The sequence below is a fragment of the Paroedura picta genome, chromosome 3 (assembly GCF_049243985.1).
Source record: "Paroedura picta isolate Pp20150507F chromosome 3, Ppicta_v3.0, whole genome shotgun sequence".
NCBI lineage: Eukaryota > Metazoa > Chordata > Lepidosauria > Squamata > Gekkonidae > Paroedura > Paroedura picta.
In genome coordinates, this window is record NC_135371.1 from 138,954,848 (window position 1) to 138,977,500 (window position 22,653).

Genomic DNA, 22,653 nt, shown 5'->3' on the forward strand with positions numbered 1-22,653 from the left:
AGCTGGAGGGTCACTCCTGAGATTCAATGGTGTCCAGTAGACAGCTATGTTGTTTTGTGCGAAGTCGTGTCCGACCCATCGCGACCCCATGGACAAAGATCCTCCAGGCCTTCCTGTCCTCTACCATTCCCCGGAGTCCATTTAAGACAGATATAGACCCTGTAAAAAGCTTCAGGGTGTATTTGGATTCTGCACTATCATTGGATAAAGTAGAGTCCCTGGTAGCATAGTTGGCATTTTTTCATCTATGCCAGGCCTGCCAGCTGGCTCCTTATTTGTCTGGGTCAGAACTTGCCACATCGATCTACGCAACTGTTGACTCTCCAGATTGGACAACTGCAATTTGCTCTGCGGAGGGCTATCCTCAAAAATGCTTTGGAGATGGCAGGCAGTCCAGACTGTAGCTGTCATGTGGAACATTACAGTCAACACTTATTACTCCAGTTCTACAGCCGCCGCCCCGGCTACCAATAAGTTTCAGGATTCAATTCACAGTGTTGATGTCAACCTTCAAAGCTCTCAGTGGTCTGGAACCCTCATATCTAGAGGACATACCTCTCCTGTTACAGTCCCGTGTGCTCCCTTTGGTCAATATCTAGGGGCCTCTTGCAGGTGCCTGGCCCCAGTATCTGTCACCAGAGTAATGGCCTTCTCAGTTGTGGCCCCTACACTGTGGAATACACTCTTGGATGACAACTGTGCCTTGCTGGACTTGTTTTTACAGAGTATGTCAAGCGGAATTATTTTGGTTGACCTTTGGATAACCACATTTGGGCTCTTTTAATTGTGGTGTGGTGATAGCCATGCATTTAATATTTCAGGGTTAATTTATATCATTTGTTAATTGTTTACGTTGTTTTTACCTTCTTGGTTTTAATGTAACTTATCAAGACACCCTTCAGGTGAGTAGCAACTTAAAAAGACAATTATTTGTCTGGGTCAGAACAATGAAAGGGCTGAACACAAACTAACACCCCCCCCATAGACTATTCAAGTCTGATTATTTGGAAGACCCCCTCCTGGATCCCTGTTTTTCAGTATTTAGGATAACAACCTTATATGTGCCGGCTATTCCCAGAAAAAAAGAAATCAGTGAGAAACCACATGACACGACAGGCAAATACTGTTCCTGTGTTTTCCTTCAAAGTGCATCCTTCTTTTGCGAGCCGTGGCTCTCGCCAACAAGAATTCTGTACCTTTCAGTGGTATATATTGGCTTATGCCAAGGATCACAGGGTGTTTTTTTAAAAGAGCAAGAATGTATTTTTTCGTTCACTTCTAAAGAAACAAATAACCAAAAAAGGAACTCCTACATTTTGTTCAAACATGTCAGTGGAAAATGTCTTTTGTTAATAAGCAGAAACCTCCATAGACCTAGTCAAGCTAGGTCCATAGACTTAGTCAAACAGAAACTTCCATACACCTAATCAAGCTCCCCATCTTCTCTCTCATGCCCAACTATTTTATTCCCTTCCTCTAGGAAACAGAAGAAGAAAACACACTGCAAAGATGTCTTGTGCTTTGTGTACAAGTGGCCTTAATAAGCAAAATGGTGAACCAGACACTTTGAGATGTGTGGAGTCTTTGTGGAATTTATGTTAGCCAGTAGCCACCTTGAGGTACATAATAGGAGGCAGGCAGGATTGGCAGGCAATAAATAGCTAAAAATAAATACATTGATCTGTTGATATAGTCATAAGGCCCCAACACTTCACTCGCTCTGCAGAATATGCAAAACACAAATGTGGAGGAGGGCATTTCTATAAAGGGATTCAAATTACAGTGTAACAGAACCACACAGGAGCTTTATAAGAGATAAGTTTGTAGTCTATTGCATTTTTTGTATGTATCATTCCTTTCACAGCAGTATCATCTACCTTTATTACCCACTTTCCGCATTATGGTATGTCACACCTTAAACAGTTTAGTTTGTTTGCATGGTTGTCCCATTCAACTCCCTGGCACTGCTACCATTGACTGATGGAGGTAAGCTCAGAGAATGCTGTTGTATTTTTCAGGGAATTTGAACCCTTTAATTTTTTTAATTTCAGGGTTTTTCTGCATACCTGGCGAATTTCAATTCCAATGCAGAGCTTCAGGCTGTGCGGGTATTACCACTGTGCCCAGCACAGCTCTCTGGCACCACCACCATTGGCTGCTAGAGGTAAGGGATTTGGTTTTTGAGAGAACTTTATTTTCAGATTTTTCTGCAAACCTGTAGGGTGCTTCAAGTTCACAGAAAAATCTGTGTTCCCTCCACATGGTCCTGATCTGCAGATTTAGTTATCCACAAATGGGGGTCATAGGTGACTGATATCTATTAGACCAGTGGTCTCGAGCCTTTTTTGGGCCGGGGTCCAGGGGGGATGGAGGCCTGGGGACCGGGGGGGGGGGAGAGGGAGGCGCGGACACTGGTGGGAGGCACGGGCGCAAACATGCAGGCGTGGCAGCTCCACGCCTGTGCATTTGCGCCCGCTGCGAGCACTTCACTGTGGGGCGAGCATCTCTTGCTGGTGCAAATGTTAAGATGCGGAGCTGCTACGCCTGCGCATTTGCACCCGCACCTCCCCCTTCAGTGTGGCGCTCGCCAGCTGGCACAAATGTGCAGGCATGGAGCTGCTGTGCCTGCGTGTTTGCGCCAGCGCCTCCCCCTGCGGCGCAAGCCATGTCGCAGGGGGGAGGGAGGCGTGCCCACTGGCACATTGGCACCCGTGCCTCCCTCCCACCCCGGCCCAGCACCAGTACCGGGTCGCAGCCCAGGGGTTGGGGAACACGGTATTAGACCATATAATGTCCACTCACTGCTCTTCATATAATATTTAGAGATAACAATGAAAAATTAATTAAGGAAAAATGCTCAAGAAGAACATTTCTTACCCTTTTTCTGTTGCCTGAATAGCTTATTTTGAAAACAGAATGTTTTTGAGAACCAACTGCAAACTCCTTGAGGCAGAGCTGTTTGCCTGAATTCCCACTGATTTGTATCACATGCTGCTATTCACATCTGCCTCAGACAGGGCTTGTAAAATAATGTTCTGTAAAGACACACAGCTGCATCATTGTATTTTCTTGCATGAGGATAAATGATAATACATCACAAGCAGTGAGGTGGAATCAAGTCCCTTCATTTTCAAAATAAGGCTAAGGAAATTACTTAAGATCATGGGGCAAGTTGAAATTGGGACAGGCTTTGGCCTGGTTGGTTTGTGGACCAATGAGGACCTTGGTCTAAGGTGGCTTGATGTAAAGAATGACAACTCTCCTGTGCTCTGCAGATGGTAGAGGGGATATTTGCAGATTAATATGCACCTGATGAAACCCCCTCTCCTTTGCAGCTGTTACAGTCAAGATCCATGTCCTCTTCTGGGAACCTAACATTTGACTTGGGCTTTATCTGTGAAAGATGCGAAGGGGAGGAGAGATACAAAGTTTGACACACAAGGGGAAACAGTGGATATTCAAACCAGAAAGAGAGGGTTGGCACAACTAGGTTCATTGTCTTACTGTGCAACCCCAATTCGGAGCTGCACATGCGCAGGCCTGCTGTGGAGAAGGATTTTCTAGCTGAAAAGCTCCTAGGGGAAGCTTGCCAGCCTGATCACCCATGTACAGAATTTCCCGCTGATCGGTTCACGTGACACCAAGGCAGAGCATCCCTGTCCCTCAGTTTCTTTTCGCCACCACGATTAGTGGACATGTTTCTAGCGGCTCCTCTTTTTCGCTTCTAACTTCTTTTTTTCTCATGGAGAATGGCTACAAAAGCTATGTTTTAAAAGTGTGGTCAGTGTGCAGTGAAGATGCTGCACTCTGATGAGCAGGACCGATGTCTTCTCTGTCTCAGAGAAGGTCACAACATCCTGGCTTGCAATATTTGTCAAAAATTTACACCTAACAGGGCCTCATGCTTGAAAGCAGTTCTCTGGGGAAGAGTCTTGTTGGGATTATCAGGCCCAAAGTTGGTAGCTTCAAAACCAGCATCAGATCCATTCCCTAGTAGTACATCTAAGGCCTCTGGGTCTTGCCCTCCCTCTGTCCATTCTTTGGCCTCAACCACTGGTGTGGCTTCCAAACTGACAAAGTGACCTGTCTCTACAACCTCTGAAACTCCACGACCCACTCAGATGCCTGTTCCACCCTTGGCAGGACAGAGGCCAATGTCTGAACTGCTCCCTAAGAGGGCGCATAAATTGAAACATAAGGACAAACTCCTCCGTGCTTGGTCCTGACCAGTGTCCATTCCATGGAGGAGGAGGATTGTTACATGCCTTTGGGTCAAACTCACCCACCACCACCACCTGTGATCTGGAGGCTGGCCTCGCAACCTTCCTATACCAAATCACCTGCTTACATGGGTGAATAGGATTGTCATATTCAAGACCATGAATTTGACCTGACTTTGGAGAAGGCCCTCCAATTCTGGGTTTCTTCTGTGAGCATTACAAAGACCTTGAGGAAAGAGCTTTCACCCAAAACAGAGAGCCCTGAATCTACCTTGGAACCTTCTCCAGCCATTTCAGAAGCTTTGGCTGCCTCTCCTATTGAAGACTATATACGGAGAACAGCTCCTTAGAATGGCAAAAGTCCTTGATTTAGATGTTTCTACATCTGAAGTATATCCAAAAGACAAGATACTTAGCCATCTCTACTCCGACATGCACTCAGTCAACGCTCTCCCAATCATCCAGGCACTGGCTGACTTAATGGTACTGATCTGGAACCGCAGGCCATTCCAAAGAAGATTGATAGTTTATACAGAGTGAAGCCTGATTTGGCAGCATATTTATCTGTTCACTCACTCCCAATGTCTTCTATTTTTGAAGACATGCAGACAAAACAGAGACCTGGCTCAAATTCTGCTCCTGTAGAATATAAAAGCCGGCGTCTGGACACTTTAGGAAGGAAAGCTTCTTCTTCTGCAGCTCTGAATTTTCCCATTGGTAATTAGTGAGCAGTGCTGGGGGCCTACCAGCTGTGTCTGTGGGAGAGCCTCACCAAATACATTGACCTTTTGCCTGACGAGGCTAAGAACTTAGTTAAGATGATTCAAGCCAAGGACATAAGAACCTCGAAGCAGGGCGTTAATTCTGGCAGACATGCAGTAGAGGTTGCTGCCAGGGCCATAGCATCCACCATAGTTCTGTGCAGACATGCCTGGCATCAGGACACATCATTACCTGTCATGATCTGAGCAAAAGTTGAAGACTTACTATTTGAAAGGACTTCTCTTTTTGCACAGTTGATAGACACATTTTTATCAGCACTCAAGAAAAATAGGCAATCTGCCCGATAACTAAGCTCCTTCCCTTTACCAACATACCAGAACTTCTTCCCAAATCACTATGGCAGAACCCTCCTGACACATTTAGATCTCAGCACCCACAGGTGTCAACGTTCCAGTATCCTTCTAGGTTCTAGCAAGTTTCCTTTCAACAAGGTAATTTCCAGAAAAGAAGACAACATCAATACCAGAGACCCACACAGCAGTCCTCTACAAGGGATCATCATCAAACCTTCCAGATGTTCTGACTCTTAGAAATGAGCAGCGCTCCAGAACACCCATTCTTGGATAGGCTCCATTGCTTCCACATTGCTTTCCAAATTCCATATGGTCTCTCCCTTTAGGCCTTGAAGTCCTTTCCCAGGGAGTATGGTTTGTCATTTTAGACCTCATTTAGATGCTTATTTTCATATTTCAATCCATAGTTCTTATAGGAAGTACCTGCAGTTCCATCATGGATCCCAGATTTTTCAATATACTGTCTTACCCTTCAGGCTTACAACTGCACCCCAGGTGTTTACAAAATGTGTGGCCATGATAGTGGTTCATCTTAGGCTTCATGGAATAATGGTTTATCCATATTTGGATGACTGACTTTTGGTGAAGGACATCACCAGAATCCTTGTCAGAGGGTGTGCAGTTTACCCTCTCACTCTGTACTGATCTGAGACTTATTGTCAACAGGGCTAAATCACAGTTGACTCCTCCACAAATGGTGGAGTTTATAGGTATGTTGCTGGATTCAATTCTAAGGGCCATTCCGCATCGGGATCCATGTTGCAAATTGTTTGCGGAACGAAAAATCGCCATTTTAAATAGTGGAATTCAGCATTATGCATACCTGCCTTTGTAGTGGCATCCAGTTGCGTTTCTATCGTTTCCCACAGGTTTCCGGTCTCGGTAAAAATTGCTAGCCAGGAAGCGATATTGCTGAGCTGTGTCCCGCCCCTGGCCGTCAAGCAGCCAATGGGCGGCCGTTATCATGCTCCCAAACAGCCCCTTTCCCTTTAAGGAAGGTTAAAAAAAAACACGTTGCAACGAATCTGCGTTGATTCATTGCAACGGAGAGACCCATCCAGCTAGCAGGTGGTGTTTGAGCTGCCGTTTCATCGTTGCCACGCTCCCCCGAGTGAAAAAAAAAATACGCCCCCCCCTCATGGGTGCGATTTTCGGCCGAAAATAGTGTGAAAAATAAAGGGAAAATAAACCAGCAAACGGGCCTCTGTGTTGCTTGGTGACTTTAAACAGAGGGACTGCAGCCGGGGAAGTCTCACTGAGTAAACAAAGGCTTGCCGGTGCGTTGATCTCCGCTCGCTCGGAGAAAAAAAAAATGGCGATCGCTTCACCGGAAGATCAGAGGAGAGAGACAGGGGGAGGGACTTTGCAGAAACCACAACAATGGTAACGCACAGAACTTTTCTGTTAGTGTTGCAGATTGGTTGCAGGAGTGTAGCGCTTTCCGGAGGGTGAATCCACTTTTTGGGATTTCCCTGAAAGCGCTACAACGAAGCGCTTTTTGTGGATCGGTTTCAGGAGTGTTGCAGATTGTCAACGACGTTGTGCATAATGGCAAATCTGTAGCGATTTCAATTTGTAACCATTGTGCTATTTTGGATGAATGCGGAACGGCCCTAAGCCGAGCCTTTTTGGCCACTACACGTGCCTTGGCCATTCAGTGCATGGTGCAAATTCTCCTACGGAACGATGGCAGTCCGTATGTCTGTTACAACACCTCTTAGGGATCATGACATTGACTACAACTGTCTTACCCTATTGACAGTAGCATATGTGTTCCTTCCAGGGTTGGTTTTTATGGGTCTTAAATCTGATGAGACATGAAGCTTACCGTCATTTTTCAGTTCCAAGAGATACGGCTTTGGCACAGTTGATATCACATAGGGTGGTTTCTGCAATTCAGTCTTCATATAGGGAAGCTGTCTTGCCCTGTCCTCTGGACAGTTGTGCCCACTCCCTCTGGGTGCAAGGATCCCAACGGATGAGATTTGTCAGGCAAAAGAAGAAGCCTTCATAAAACACTATGCCTTGGACATACAGGCAAGAGCTGACATTTGTTACGGAACAGCAGTCCTGCATTCTTTATTCCATTGAGGGCATCGAACGCCCCCTCCTTTGGTATGTCAGCTTGTGAAGGTCCCAGTGTGTGGCTGCACAGGAAGATGGACGAAGAAAACAGAGTTGCTTACCTGTAACTGTTGTTCATCAATATCTTCTGTGCAGACATACATTCCCTCCCTTCCTACGCCACAGCAAGCCATTAATGATTTTTCCCTTGCAACGCCTTAGAGTAGCAGTTTAGGGCCTGCAGCAATGATGGGAACTGAGGGATGGGGGCACTCTGCCTTGGTGTCATGTGACCCAATGAGCGGGAAATTCCATGCATACACAATAGGGCTGGTGAGCATCCTCTGGGCGCTTTTTAGCTAGAAAATCCTTCTCTATGGCAGCCCTACGCATGTGCAGTCCCAATGTGTGTCTGCACACAAGACATCAATGAACAACAGTTACAGTCAAGCAACTCTGTTTTGCTTCTGTGTAATGCTACCCAGGGTGAATGCTTGGTTGATTAGAAAGTATGTTCCGATGGTGAGGGCTGTTTGTAGATGGCATATAATATCTGGAGGGTGGTGGCGTCTCTTTCTTTGGATGTTTTTAGGAGGGGATTGGATGATCACCTGTCAGGAATGTGTATTTTAAGTCCCCAAGTAGGTGGGGAGCTGGACAAAATCTTATCTCTAAACAATCTGTAAGCAGTGGAAACCAACATCTTCCCTCTTCTTCTCCAAATAACTTTTCAGTATTAGCATGCCTCCCACCTTTAAAGTTTTCTCACACTCACCTTCATTCTAGACCTTTTGTCTTCTTATAGCTATCTTCTAAAGCCTTTCAAAGTTGTCAACACTTTTTGTGATTTTAAAGACCCTGGAGAGTCATTCGGGGGTTCTTGGAAGCGAAGGGCAGATCCATGGAACACTTTCAATGAGCCGTGTCCCTCTGCTAGCTAAACACCCCCAAATACAAGAACATTTCATAAAGCTAAGCAATGGTCGTTTCTCTTCTTCATACATTGTGTGCAGCCACTGCACTATTATTTTCTAAAAGACTCTCATTGGTTACAGTGTGACAGGGGATCTTCTTAAGCAATCAGTTTCTTCAAAGGTTTATTGGATCAGCAGCCTATTTAAAAATCTGGGGCAGGAACCAGAAGTATTTGGCTAAATAATAAAAAAAAAACCCTCCCCACAGGTGTGGCCTATTTGCCCTTCCATTTTGGGAAGGGGATGAGGACAGGAATTAGCTTGCAAAATCTAAAGGTCAAGATCTTAAGGAGACAGCCCTATAGTGGCTGCTTTTCAAAGGGACGGTTAGTTATTTCTTAAAGAGAAAGGATCTGATCAGTCTATTCGAGACATAGGAAACCTTTTGTAGACCTTTTGTAGACATTGCTAGATGGGCAACACTGCAAAGGCTGCTGGGAAATGGTACATTAAGAGCTTTGGGGAAGGAACTCCCCTTCCCTCTCCAAAATGCTTTTTCAATTGCCAGTGGGTGGCAAACACTGTAGGTTTGTGCTGATTGGGGAAGTTAACAAGAGGCTGTTATGGAAGGCCGGAGCAAAAATAGACAAGAGTACAACGGCCAGGCTGTGGTTAGCTTGCCTGAATGGTTGTGATTAGCGTAGGAGAGGCAGTGGCTTAGGCACTTGACTGGTTACACCTCTCCTTGAGGGGGAAAGAAAGGCCGGTGGCACATTTGCATATGTGAGCCTTTTAAATACTTGCAGGCTGTAAACTCTGAGTAACACTGAAGTTGCATTAAAATGGGCTTAAAGGCAAATCACAAGCTGGCCTCATGGTAATATATAAAGTACTGTCCTTTTTGTCCTGTTCTATCATTGTGGCCAAGGTGCTTTCCCTCTTTTGCCTGCAAGGACCTTGGTGACAGGCATCTATCTGTTGCTGTGCATCTCACATGAAGCCACTCTCTTCTACTAGGGGATCTGGCTGTATAAAAGCTGGTGTCCAACTTTCTACCCTCCCAACCCAACATTCTGCTTCATGCCAGTACAACCCAAAATACAAGTCTAGAGCAATGCTATGCCCGTGGGGACAGGCGGCTTTGGTTCTCAGTGTCTAGTCCAGGGGTAGTCAAACTGCGGCCCTCCAGATGTCCATGGACTACAATTCCCAGAAGCCCCTGCCAGCATTCGCTGGCAGGGGCTCCTGGGAATTGTAGTCCATGGACATCTGGAGGGCCGCAGTTTGACTACTCCTGGTCTAGTCACTGAGCAGGATGCTGGTTAAGCCCCCATACCTAGGCAGCCTTAGGCTGCTTTCACCTGAAGGATTTGCACTGCACTGTGCTCCTTCCAACATGTTCCATGGCATTCTATTTATTTATTTATTTATTTATTTATTTATTTATTTATTTGGATTTATATACCACCGCATTTCCTAGGAACCCACGGCGATTCACAGAATAAAACATTAAAATACAATAAAATCTCATAAAACCCCAGTTTAAAATAAAACAAGCAAGTGGTCAAAAACACCAATAATCTATTCCATCCCACATTCAGACGGTTCAGATGGAGGCCGAGTCTTCTTCCTTAGCGAGTGTGTGCTGGTCTAATGGACTCTAGTGGACTCTGATAGACTTTGGGAAGGGGTCCTTGATGGAAACACCGGGGGTCTACCCTGGCCTCAACCAAATGCCTGGTGGAAGAGCTCCGTCTTACAGGCCCTGCGGAAAACTGACAATTCCGACAGGGCCCTCAGCTCTTCCGGGAACTCATTCCACCACGTTGGGGCCAGGACAAAAAGGCCCTGGCCCAGGTCAAGGCCAGGCAAACATCCAGGGGCCTGGGATGACCAGTAAATTCATACCTGCAGAGTGGAGGGCCCTACGGGGGGCATAAGCAACCAAGCGGTCCTGCAGGTAAGTAGGACCCCAGCCGCATATGGCCTTAAAGGTTAATACCAAAACCTTGAACTTGATCTGGAAACAGACTGGTAACGAGTACAGATGGCGAAGAGCTGGCTGAATATGGGCCCTCCAAGGTATCCTAGTGAGGACCCTGGCAGTTGCGTTTTGTACCAGCTGTAACTTCTGGATCAAAGTCAAGGGCAAGCCCGCGTAGAGCGAGTTATAGTAATCTAGTCTAGAAGTGACCATTGCATGGATCACTGTGACCAAGTGATCTGAGGACAGGTAGGGCACTAGTAGCCGGGCTTGGCAAGGATGGAAAAATGCCGTCCTGGCTACTTTAGTGATCTGAGCCTCCATAGAAAGGGAGGCATCAAAGGTCACTCCCAAATTACTGGCAACAGGTGCAGATGTTAATTGCACACCGTCCAGGCATGGAAGGCACACTTCCTGATCCTGCCCTCTTCTTCCTAGCCACAAGACCTCCGTCTTGGAGGGGTTGAGTTTCAGGTGACTCTGCCTGAGCCATCCAGCCACAGCTTCCAAACAACTAGCATATGTATCCGGGGGGGGGGGGGGAGTCTGGCCGCCCGTCCATTAGGAAGTAGAGCTGGCTGTCATCTGCATATTGGTGGCATCCCAGCCCATAGCCATGGACCAGCTGGGAGCATATAGATGTTAAAAAGTGTAGGGGAGAGTATCATCCCCTGTGGAACTCCTCAAGGAAGCTCATGTGAAGGAGTGGGGAATAAAATCAAGATTACCAGATTAGACGCTGCCACTTTTAACCACTGCACCAGGCTGGTTCTCCAGGGCCTTTTACATTACCTACTACCAGGTTGAACTCAGGACCTGCTGCATGCAAAGCAGATACTGTATCACAGTGCCACAGCCAGTCTCCCTTCATTTTCTTGTGCAACCTTTTACTGCCTCCATGTAAGAAGAAGCCTATGGTCACTCCAGTGGTGAGAGGGTGGGCTTTCATTATTGTTCCACAGTTATTTTATCCCTCTCCAACAAAAAGAGGATAAAATTATGCAATGCAAGGAAATGTAAACATATTTTCTAAGACTATGCAGGTTTCAGAATTTAGCTTTTTCACAGTGAAAAATTTGGGGCACCTTATCTTAGATTGACAATTTCACATATATGATAACTGTGAGAGCTCTGAAAAGTCTTACCCCAGACTGCTTTAGTTTCTGATCTTGGAGAACACATGACTTCCAGATTTTCAAGCCCTTCCTAAGGTTCATAAGGTCTAGGTTCCTTCCAAATATGGAGGATGGCTTTTCAGGGTGGAAGAAAATTAAATGACTTCATTTCCAGTTGTAATTATGGCCCATCCAGCCACTCTTGATCATCTGGGGGGAAAAAGTGTGCAGTTAGTAAGCCAGCGAAGAGGACCAGACTTACAATCGTGTTCACCCTGGCTCCTCCTGACAGTCACTTTTTGCATGGCCAGTTTGTCTACAAACTCAAGGGACAAAGGAAGTTGGATGCCATCCAGGAGGGCAGCTGTAGAACGTAGGAGATCAAGCAGAGGAACAGATAGTCCCTCCATTGGAAGATGGGTGAGGCTTGCAGGCTATGGAAAGGGAGGGAGGGCTGTCCAAGAGGAGGGAATGTGATGGGGCTTTGAAGAATGCAGGCTAAGTGGTTGCTCTGGTGGGTGGGATAAACCTGGGGGGATTAGCTGTTGGACAGTACTGCCTGCCTCCCCATCTGCATTTATTATCATCCCAGACATGTGTGACATTAATTATCTTCTCCAACTTCAAAAGCTTCCCTACTTGTTGAGCAACTAAACAGAAGGTCTTTTCTTCCCATTGCCATGGGGCAGTCCCCTCCCAGTGAAATGCAAAATGCTGACACAAGGGCTCTGTCTCTCCTCCACCTTTCAAACTGCCCACCACTATATTTTATCCCCCCCCCCCATCAGAGGCCCTCCCCCACGGCCTTCTAATATGCTTGACTGCAGAGCCCACAGAAAGAGGTGAGCGGCTTCCTGTGTGCTCTGAGAGTGGAACTGCCTTCGAGACACTCCCTGCGTAGAAGGCCTTTGTTACTGGCCAGAGGGGTGAAAAGAATGCCGCTCAGTCAGGCTATGCAAGGGGCTGAGAAGGCGCAGGAAATGTCCTGCTGTCCCTTACAGGCCCTCGCTGCTGTTGCCACTTCTTGCCCTGCTTGGCTCCTGTAGCTCCCACAGTGTGTAGCACTGGGAGAACTTTTTTGAAGGGACATCAATATCATCTTGTGTGTGTGGCAGGGCAGAAGGAGGGTTTGTAAAGCTCAGCCTGTTTTGTGGGGGTAAGGATATGTCCCTGGCGACCAAGATCAAGAAAAGTCATAGTGTAGTATTCCCAATTACTATGGATGGGTGTGGAAAAAGCTGACCATGAAAAGAAGTGGCAAGAGGGAAGCTGATTCATTTGAAATGTGCTGTTGGAGGAGAGCTTTACATATACCATGGACCGCCAGAAAGACAAATGATAAGGGGGTTCTAGATCGAATCACACCTGAACTCCCTCTAGAATCTAAAATGACCAAACCGAGTCACATTATGAAAAGACAAGAGACACTGGAAAAGGCAGTAATGGTAGGAAGAATGGAAGACAGCAGGAAAAGAGGAAGACCCAGCATGAGATGGAGCGACTCAATGAAGGAAGCCACAGCCCTTGGTGTGCAAGACCTGAGCAAGGCTGTTAAGCAGCAGGGTGTTTGGGGGTCATGAATGTGTTGGGTCGCCATAAGTCGGAAGAGACTCGATGGCACTTAGCAAACACAGGTCAGAGAAGCGCTGAAATTAGATGGCAGACTATGCTGGGGTTGAAAACCAGCTTGGAGGAAAATGGCCTGTCCCTTTCACGGAGGCTTAGTGAGAGGAAAGGTTTATCTGCATCTTTTAATGGCATGGAGGTAAATAGGATCACTTCGTAAATAAAGGACTGTTATTAATGAAGCTTCATTTTTCCCAGGAGCACTCTGAGCCATGGGGCAGCTGCTCCAGGTCCTGAACTCGGGGGGGGGGAGGGGGACACAATGGTGAGTGCCTGACTTATGAGCCCCTGAAATCTCCACAAGTAGCAGTGTTAGTGTGAAGTTCCTGTCAAATGTCCTCCAGTAATCAGACTCTTGTAGCAGCAAAGTCTTTATTGATTGGCATAGAAATCGATTGCAGGCATGCTTCAGGTCTTTCACTGAACTGCCAGGCCAGGACACAAGTCCCTCCTTTAGAACCAGGCCCACCCACCCCTCCCATCCTGGATGTCTGTTCCCAGATTCTGGATGCTTCCCCGTTATCACCCAAGAAAGCCGGGAAGCAAAACAATATAGTTAGGGCAGACACAAGAATTTCAATCTCCTGGGCAACCAAGGTCTCAGCTTGAGATAACCACAGAACACATAATGAAAACACAGCTAACAATTAATCTCACAGCCTCACCCACCCCGGTCCACAGCGGACTAGTCACTGCACCCCCCATCTTTGACAGGAATTTTGACAACTGACAAAAACCATGGCATGGGCAAAGGAGCCCACGACAGGTGGTGGCTCCAGAGCAACTCAACCACAGGGCATCCAGAAGTGCCCCCCCCCCACACTGCCTTATAGCTGGTTGCTGCCCTGCCTGAGAGAAACTGTGAAACTAGTGAAACTAGAGGCTGTGGAGTCATGGGAAGCAACTTCAGGCAGGGTAGCAATCATGTATAAGGTAATGGTCGGGCTGCCCTCCAACCACCCTATAGCTGAGCTGCTCTGAAATTCCTGTTGCCAAGACCCCCGCTGTAGGAGGGGCACACTGGATTGCCACATAGGCCCAATTCTTGACTTTGGCCCTGGGCCCAGCATCACTAAAAGAACCACTGATTTTTCTTGCAAGGCCACTTGGTGGAACTTGTGATGTCTAGTAATGCAGGGTGAGGACAACTGGTACATCACTCTATCTGAGAACTTTTTTTGAAGCACACACTTGCATTGGTGACACAATTTCCTTATAAAAGGAGGACGTTTTTGGAATAGTAAAAATGAGTAAGAACCTGGGGGATGTCTCATATCCTCCTTCCCAATATTTCCTCTTTTTGTTCCCTGTTAGTCCCCACAGGGAGGTAGTGACAGATTTTATTTTCCTGGGCTCCAAGATCACTGCAGATGGGGACTGCAGTAAAGAAATTAAAAGACGCTCCTGGGGAGGAAAGCTATGGTAAATCTAGACAGCATCCTAAAAAGTAGAGACATCACCCTGCCAACAAAAGTGCATTTAGTCAAGGCTATGGTATTCCCAGTTGTAATGTATGGCTGTGAAAGTTGGACCATAAGGAAGGCCGAGCGTCAAAGAATTGAGGCTTTTGAACTCTGGTGCTGGTGAAGACTCTTGCGAGTCCCTTGGACTGCAAGGCGAACAAACAGGTCAGTCCTAGAGGAGATCAGCCCTGACTGCTCCTTATAAGGCCAGATCCTGAAGATGAAACTCAAATACTTTCACCACCTCATGAGAAGGAAGGACTCCCTGGAGAAGAGCCTAATGCTGGGAGCGATCGAGGGCAAAAGGAGAAGGGGACGACAGAGAATGAGGTGGCTGGATGGAGTCACAGAAGCAGTCGGTGAGAACTTAAATGGACTCCGGGGAATGGTAGAGGACAGGAAGGCCTGGAGGATCATTGTCCATGGGGTCGCGATGGGTCGGACACGACTTCGCACCTAACAACAACAACAAGCCCCCCACAGCCTTTCTTCTTTCCTTGCTTCCTTCTCTTGACCCAACAGTCAACCCACCCCACCAGCAACTACCTAGGAAAGCTATGGGCCAATTGTTATTGGGATTGTTCACTTCCTTCTTTCAACCAGTTGTAGTGCCAGCTGCTGGCTTGCATGGTAGAGATGTGTTTCCCCCCCCCCTGTATTCTCAATCTGCCCCTCTCTCCCCTGTATTTCTTCTTTCTCTCCCCCACCCCAAAAATCTCCTGCCTTCTTCTTTTTCCTTACCTCAGGAGCTGTGGTGGCTGCAACAATCACAGCAACACAGGGGGAATCTGATCTACTCCCACTGCAGAGCCTGATGGCTCCAGGCCTCACCACCCATCTTTGAGATTGATGACAGTGGAACCATGGAGCTGCTTCAAGCCAGGAGCCTCTCTTCACTTGCTAATGTGGCAGCCAGGCTCAGAGTGGCTCCTGGCATCTGCCACTACAGCGGCTGGGTCCAGAGCAGCTTTCTGTGTCTGCTTGCCACAGCAGCCAGAACAACTCCCAGAGTCTACCATGGCTGGGGCCAGAGATGCTCCTGATGTCCGCCGCCAACTTGGCTAGACCCAGAGCAGCTGCCTGAAGCCAGGCCCGGAGAGACCCCTGGGGCTTTTCTGCACATCATAAATATAACGAAATGCTTACCTTAAGTAGTCGTTATATTCCGGCCGCTCCGCATGACGTCACCCACATCCAGCGCCTGGGCAGTAATCAGCTGGCTACATCCTCCATTTTAAAGCACAAGTTGGGGAATTGCATAGTGGATTCCCCAACCTATTTAGCACAAACTACAGGAGAGCAACCAGCTAGGCCACCAGCAGAGGGAAAGGTATGGATGCTCAAATGTGCTAGAGTCCTCTGTATCGTCCCACCCTTGCACCCACCTCCCTCTCCCGGGGAAAGGAACTTTTTAAAAATGGCTAACTTCCTGGAGCAAATAATAGGCAGGCACACGTACAGGCAATGCCTATACAATTGTATTTATGGGAGGGGATTTTACCCATTTTTTTTCCAGATTTTTTTTTTGCCAACCAGGCAAGTTCCCCAAATTTGCAGAAAAATCTTTTAAGTATTGGTTTCACCCCAATCTGCAGATTTAGGTATTTACGTGTTGCCATTAGGTAAACAGAGGTTATCTGATACATTACAAGCTCTGATGGCTGCTACCTCCTTTCCTCACCATGGCTAACAACTCTGAGTTGGGAATTTCCTGGAGATTTGGAGGTAAAACCTGGGGAGGGTGGAGATTAGGGAGGTGGCTCCGCAGGGATGTGATACCATGGGGTCTACCCTCCATATCTTCTTCAGAGGAACTGATCTCTCTGTTCTGGAAATCAGTTATAATTCTAGTCCCACCTGGAGGTTTGCATCCCTACTACCACTGGTGGATTTTTTCTGTCACTTTTATGATGTTTATAAGTGATCCTGAGAATCCCTCTTTAGCTACCTGATTTAGCATGGTAGGATTCTTATAAGGGGGAAAGGAATTAAATAAGTCTTGTGGCACCCTAAAGGTTAGCATTTTTTTAATCCTAACATAAGCTTTTGTGCACTAGAGCCCATTTTGGCAGATGTATGAGGTGGATCTTCTTTTGGCAGATGTAAATATACATAGTTATGGAGGGGAGAAGTTGCAAACAGCAGGATCAAAAGGTCTTAAAATGTAAGAAGTAAAAACGTAATTATGTAAAATTAAAAGTAATAAAAACCACAGTGGCCACTTACAATGGTAGTAACTGATAATAATGCAGCCTTCCCTAATTTAGCTAAGCTGATCCATACCCGCAGTGGCTGAGAAATTCCAGGTCTTTGTTCAAGCCTTGAGGAATGCACTCAGGTACCTTGATGGATTTTAATTCAGCAGGAAGTTATTATTTATGTGAGAAAAGTGTTCAAGAATGCTTCCAAACAAAACAAACCCCACCTGTTCTTTTTTAATTCAGACACTTTTGACACAGACAGTCATAAATACCAAAATGCACGTTGACATGTTCAACACATTCCTGTTGATTAGCAAGAAATCATGGGCTTTTCATTCATTTCTGGGAAGCCCCGCCTCGAAATGAAGGAGTCCCATCTAACAACAATATTAATTTAAAACAAAGGAACATGAGATGACCACATACATCATGCATTCCTGTGTCTATAAATGCTGCTGCTTAATAGTTTCTTGCTAATGTGGGTCTGTAAAGAGGAAAGAAAGTTATCACCAATTACTACAGTTTAGAAGCTCCGTGATGGTCAACAAAGGAAGACCATTTTGAAAGACGAGTCGAAAGACCAGTGCCTTCCCTCCCTGCCTTCAGGGTGATCTGCTGGCAAGTTCAGCCACCATCCTTCCTTTTCTCTCTTTTATTCTTGGACTAGAAATAAAGCCCATTTTATTATGTAATAAAATGGGCGCTAGGAGCCGGTCTTCTCTTGGCCCCGGGAGCAGCCTCACCGCAGCGAGGCAGCTCCTGGTGCCGAGAGAAGGGCGGCTCCCGCCCCCCCACCCTCCTCAAAGACACGAACGCCGTTCTCTCGGCCCTGGGAGCTGCCTCGCACAGCAAGGCAGCCCCCGGGGCCGAGAGAAGGCCGGCTCCCGCCCCCCCCTTCCCGAAGACACCAGCGGCCGGGAGAAGGCAGCGCAGCCCTCCAGAAAACTCACTGCATCGGCTGGCAGTCCAGTCTATGCGGTGATTCCCTGGCCGGATGAAGCAGCCAATGCTGCTTGGGCCGGGATGGACACTCAGAGGGGCCAATCAGGAGCCGCTTTGCGGCTCCTGATTGGCCCCTCCGAGTTTTTATCCCGGACAGGGCCCGCCTTAACTCCTCCCACGCAGCCCTTACTCTTTTATTCAGTCCGCAGCGCGTTGTGCCGCGGGGCTGTTTAAAGATGGGTAAATGAAAGGACAGACAATATCTTTCAGGGGGCAGATTTGAACCAAAAGCCACCAGTTGCAGAGGCCAAGTCATGTTGCTGTTCGTATTAACTTCCTCTGCACTGTATTTCCCACCATACTTCAATGTTCAGCCTGGAGAAAAGGAGGTTGAGAGGGGACATGATGGCCCTCTTTAAGTATTTGAAAGGTTGTCACTTGGAAGAGGGTAGGATGCTGTTCCCATTGATTGCAGAGGAGAGGACACGCAGTAATGGGTTTAAACTTCAAGTACAACGATATAGGCTAGATATCAGGGAAAAAATTTTCACAGTCAGAGTAGTTCAGCAGTGGAATAGGCTGCCTAAGGAGGTGGTGAGCTCCCCCTCACTGGCAGTCTTCAAGCAAAGGCTGGATACACACTTTTCTTGGATGCTTTAGGATGCTTTGGGCTGATCCTGCGTTGAGCAGGGGGTTGGACTAGATGGCCTGTATGGCCCCTTCCAACTCTATGATTCTATCATTCAAAGTTTCATGCAGTAATTTAGAATGGCAAGGAAGCATGTCATTTAATCATGCATTTCCCCTGTGTGTACAATTAATGTTGTGCAGGGCACAATATTCCTCTGTTTTTGATGTACACCTTACCATATGCTGTAGTGTGCCAACATGGACTGCAAAGCTTTGCTTGGTAGCAAGAGGAGTAAGGTTCTTGGAAACAGGCAAAGAATCTAACAATCTGATGTTAATCCTAGAAGTGCTATTTCATTTAGTAGAGCTTACCTCCAACAAAGCATTTAGGAATTCATTTTTCTTGGATCACAACTGGATCAGCGTGGTGGTTGCAGTATGGAAATGAAACATATAATTGCTCTGGGTTGCTCAGCAATGATAAGCTTGAACCAAGCATGGAAAAGCAAAGACATAAGCCTGATTAACAAATACCAATTAGTTCAATCTATCATATTTTCAGTAGCCATTTATGGCTGTAAAAGTTGTACGATGAAGAAATCGGACAGGAGAAGAGTTAATTCATTTGAACTCTGGTGCTGGAGAAGGCTTCTGCAGATTCCATGGACAGCAAAAATCACAAACAAGGAAAAACTAGAGTCCATAAAGCCTGATATATCACTGGAAGACAAAATCACAAAGCTGCAGCTCACTTTCTTTGGCCATATTATGCAATCCAACTCAACGGTGAGAGCAATTATGCTAGGACTGGTTGGTGGTAAAAGGAAACCAATTCGACAAAGAACATGGTAGTTAGATACAGTCAAAATGGACACTGGCCAGAATATGATGCAACTAAAAGAAGAGGTGCAAGGTCAAAAAATGTGGAGACAGTTGACCCATAGGATCACCAAGAGTTGGACATGATTGAATGGCTAACATCACAGCTCAAATCAGTTACTGTTGATAAGAATCCATATGATACCTGGCCATCTCCCCTTTATCATCCAGGAAATACTCCAAAGCCCAGAAATACACACTTTTTTGGAGGGGGGGGGGTGCCAGCTAGCAAGAATGTAGCGAGTCACGTTTTTAGGTGCAAATTTGGGGGGGGGACAGATGGGAATACTCATAAAGCAACATGTCTCCCTTTCCTGCTTGTCAAGGAAAAAGGCCTGGCATTTGGCATTTGGCATACTGAAAGTTATCCTGGGGTCTCTTTTTTCTGCTGTTAACTTGTTTTGACCTTGGACATAGTGGCAGTTCATTCAACTACAAATTGATCTTGTCATCCCCCCCCCCCCCCAGCCTCTGCAGACTTTCCCTTTCTTGGATTAAAGTCAGGCCTGGCAAATTGATCGTATGAATTAGCTGACCAAGCAGCAGGCTGACAGTGTATCCTTCAGTGATAAGCTGCATGTAGGAACAGAACACAACTGGTTTGTGTGAACTAGTCATTGCTCTCAATGTACCGAATAAGTCTTCTGGCTGTTAAGAGGCTACAGTGTGAAATGATCAACCAATAGAACTTTATCCTCTTTCTGATCAGGCTTTCTGCACTTGCCTTTGCAATCTGGCACTCTCCCGGGTCAGGGAATTGGGCAGCTGTGGCGGCACCTGGCCTTCCAGAGGTGGAGGCCTTCTTTGGGCATTCTGCGAGGAAATGCCCCAGGGCTCTGCAACCCAGACGTAGCCCCTGATGTCATCTTCAATCTTTTTCTGAGGGCTCCGCTTTCCTTGTCAGACATTGGTTGGCCCTTGACAGCCCCCTTCCACCAGGATGATTCCTGGGTGCCATGGTGCTCCAACCTTGAAGCTGCTTGGCTAACATCACTTGTTGGACCTGCTTCTTGACCTCACCCACCATCCATCAGGGTCTGAGGGTTATCTTGCATCAGGGACCATTGGAGGACTTCAGGATTCAATCCTTCCTGGAAATTGCTTTGGTCCATTCATGCACCCTGCTCATGAGGTGGCGGAATTCTGCAGTGTAGTGCCCCACGATCCAGGGCCCCTGCTTCAGGCATTGTAGCTGTGTATTGGCCTGCTCCTCCTGAAGGGGATCCTCAGACCTTTCCCTCAAGGCCTGCATAATATGCACCATTTCTGGGGGGTCCATGTCAAAAAGATCCAGCATTCAATCTGTTGCCTTCCCTTCCAGGCAGGTCCTCAAGTAGCAAACTTGGCTTACATCTGTCTCAAAGGCCTCCCCATATTCTCTCATGAGGGTAACAGCCTAGATAAGAAAATAGGAGAGCTTGTCCACCGATCCGTCCAACACAGCCCTTGGGTTCCAGGTGATGGCAGGTTTTCAGACCTGGGCAAGTACTAACTGTATCAGGTTCCTCATCTGGTATTAGAGCTCATCCATTTCTCCCTTGAGTTGGTGTCTTCACACTTCAGCTGGGGGGCCTACTAGCTCATCCCAATCTATTAAGCCACAGGTCTCCTGGCCAAACAGCAATGCGTCCTACCAGTGACATGGGTTCACATGCCATGTGTTTGCCTCTGTATCTCCCCAGCTTGTAGCTCCCAGCTTCCCAGAGGGAGTGCCCCCAACTGGGCCATCTATGGCTCTCTTGGCCCCAATGCTGGCATCCTCTTTTACATTGGGCTTGGAACTATAGCAGAAGAGGCCCAGCTCTTTGCCTAGTTTGAGCTTTGATGTGTCATCTCCACTGTCAGTCATCATTAGGTGCACATCAGGGACTACTCATGAAGCAAAAACTGGGGGGTCTTTGCAATCTGTGAAGTTATTGTTGAACTTCCCAATAAGCAGACTCTCTGGTTGAAGAAATGAAACCACACTGCTCCATTCTTTACTAAGTCTGGAGTCTCTTGCAAGCTACAGTCCTATAAGGCCCAAACACTCCCACCGCCCCCCAAGCCAACCAATGGATGTGAAACTCCAGGTGGAACCCTCCCTATGCTTCTCTGGACAGGGAGTCACCAAAAGGTCTTCAGACATTGCAGGCCCATGAGGCCTCTTTACATCAAGGTCAGGGATAAGAAACCAAGCTTCAAATGAGAAGATACCATAGATTTACTGCAGCAACCCCCACCCACAGGAATGGCATTCCCCATCAGGCCCCAAAGAGCAGGTCTCGACACCCAGGCTAAAAGCAACAGAATAATACATCACAGCAAGTCATTAAATTGCACAGCACTAAGAGGCCCCTGGCTCAAGACTGAATAGCACCAGGTCATGGCAAGATCATGTGAACACAGTGTCTTGACAGGCAGGTTGATTATAAGGCATTTCAAATATCCTGTGTAGCAAAAGAAGGGCAGATGGCAGATTGTGTCAGTGTTTTTAAAGCACAATTTTAGTGCACTTTGCAATAAATATATACATAGGTTTTTTTTAATTTTAAAAAATTTCTTTATTTTTTCCCCCTTCTCACCCAGTTTTTCAGTACCTGTGTCTTAGGGATCTCAAGGGAAAAAGCAACAGCTCTGTTTGCCACCATGTGCCATGATGGTCCATAACTACCAAAGAGTGAAGGTGATTTTAAGAAAGAGCCTTGCAAGGTGGTATGAAGACTTTCAATTGGCACATATTTTAATCTCTCCAGTAAGGATTTCTGTGCAAACCTGTACACTGTAAGCTTATATTAAAAACTTGTGTACTATTTTAAAGAAATTCATCCAGCATAGGTGGCATAATATCTGCATGGTTCTCAAATTCTTTTAGCTTTCACTTCCAGTATTAATTTTAAAAAATCAACTTGCTGAATTTATATCTCAGGACAGCAGAGGAATGATCTGCTGAGAACTCTTAGTGACAATGAATCCTAACAGGGGTTTCCTAGGAATAAGCCCCACTGAATAGAAACTCCAAAGTGACCATTTTAAGATTGATTGATTGATTGATTACACTTTTTGGCCTGCTGGCTCATGGTGGCTAACAACAATAATAAAACAACAACAGTAAAAGCATAACCCCCCCCCCCCCACATCCCACAATTAATAATCATGGCCAAATTCCCTTCCCTCAATCTACCCAGCCTCCAGTCTCATATTGTTCCCGAAATGAAACAAGAGGAAGAACTAATTTCCTGCATAGCTGCTGCAGGACTGGCTATTTCATACATAATGGGTTTCTGGAATACACATTGTGGGGTGGGGGTGCGTTGTACCTTAAACATAAATAAAAACACAAAACATAAAACATAAGTTTGAAATATCGAATGAATGTAGGAAAAGGAATACATATTTAATTATAATTTAGCATTGAATGCTCACATGCAATGGCAAACCTAGATTTGCTGCTCTGGCAATGCATAGAATGGCTAAATAGCACACATACAGGATGCTGCAGCTCACTTAGACACAGTATGCTTGCTCTGCTTTAGATGGCATTGGAAGGCAGGCTTTTC

The 22,653-nt window shown here is 46.5% G+C and overlaps 1 long non-coding RNA gene across 4 annotated transcripts in view; it reads right to left on the reverse strand.

The window, feature by feature from the left end:
• LOC143832999 (uncharacterized) overlaps nucleotides 1-22,653 on the reverse strand; it is a 51,807-nt gene that overhangs the window by 12,438 nt on the left and 16,716 nt on the right. For 3 of the 4 annotated variants that reach the window (XR_013229485.1, XR_013229487.1, XR_013229486.1), the window contains exons 2-4: nucleotides 11,404-11,583; nucleotides 8,136-8,297; nucleotides 2,878-3,035 (exon numbers count right to left, since the gene is read on the reverse strand). This is a non-coding gene — a long non-coding RNA (uncharacterized LOC143832999). Of the gene's footprint in view, nucleotides 1-2,877; nucleotides 3,036-7,124; nucleotides 7,253-8,135; nucleotides 8,298-11,403; nucleotides 11,584-22,653 lie in introns of all 4 variants that reach the window. The other variant, XR_013229488.1, reaches the window with a different exon arrangement.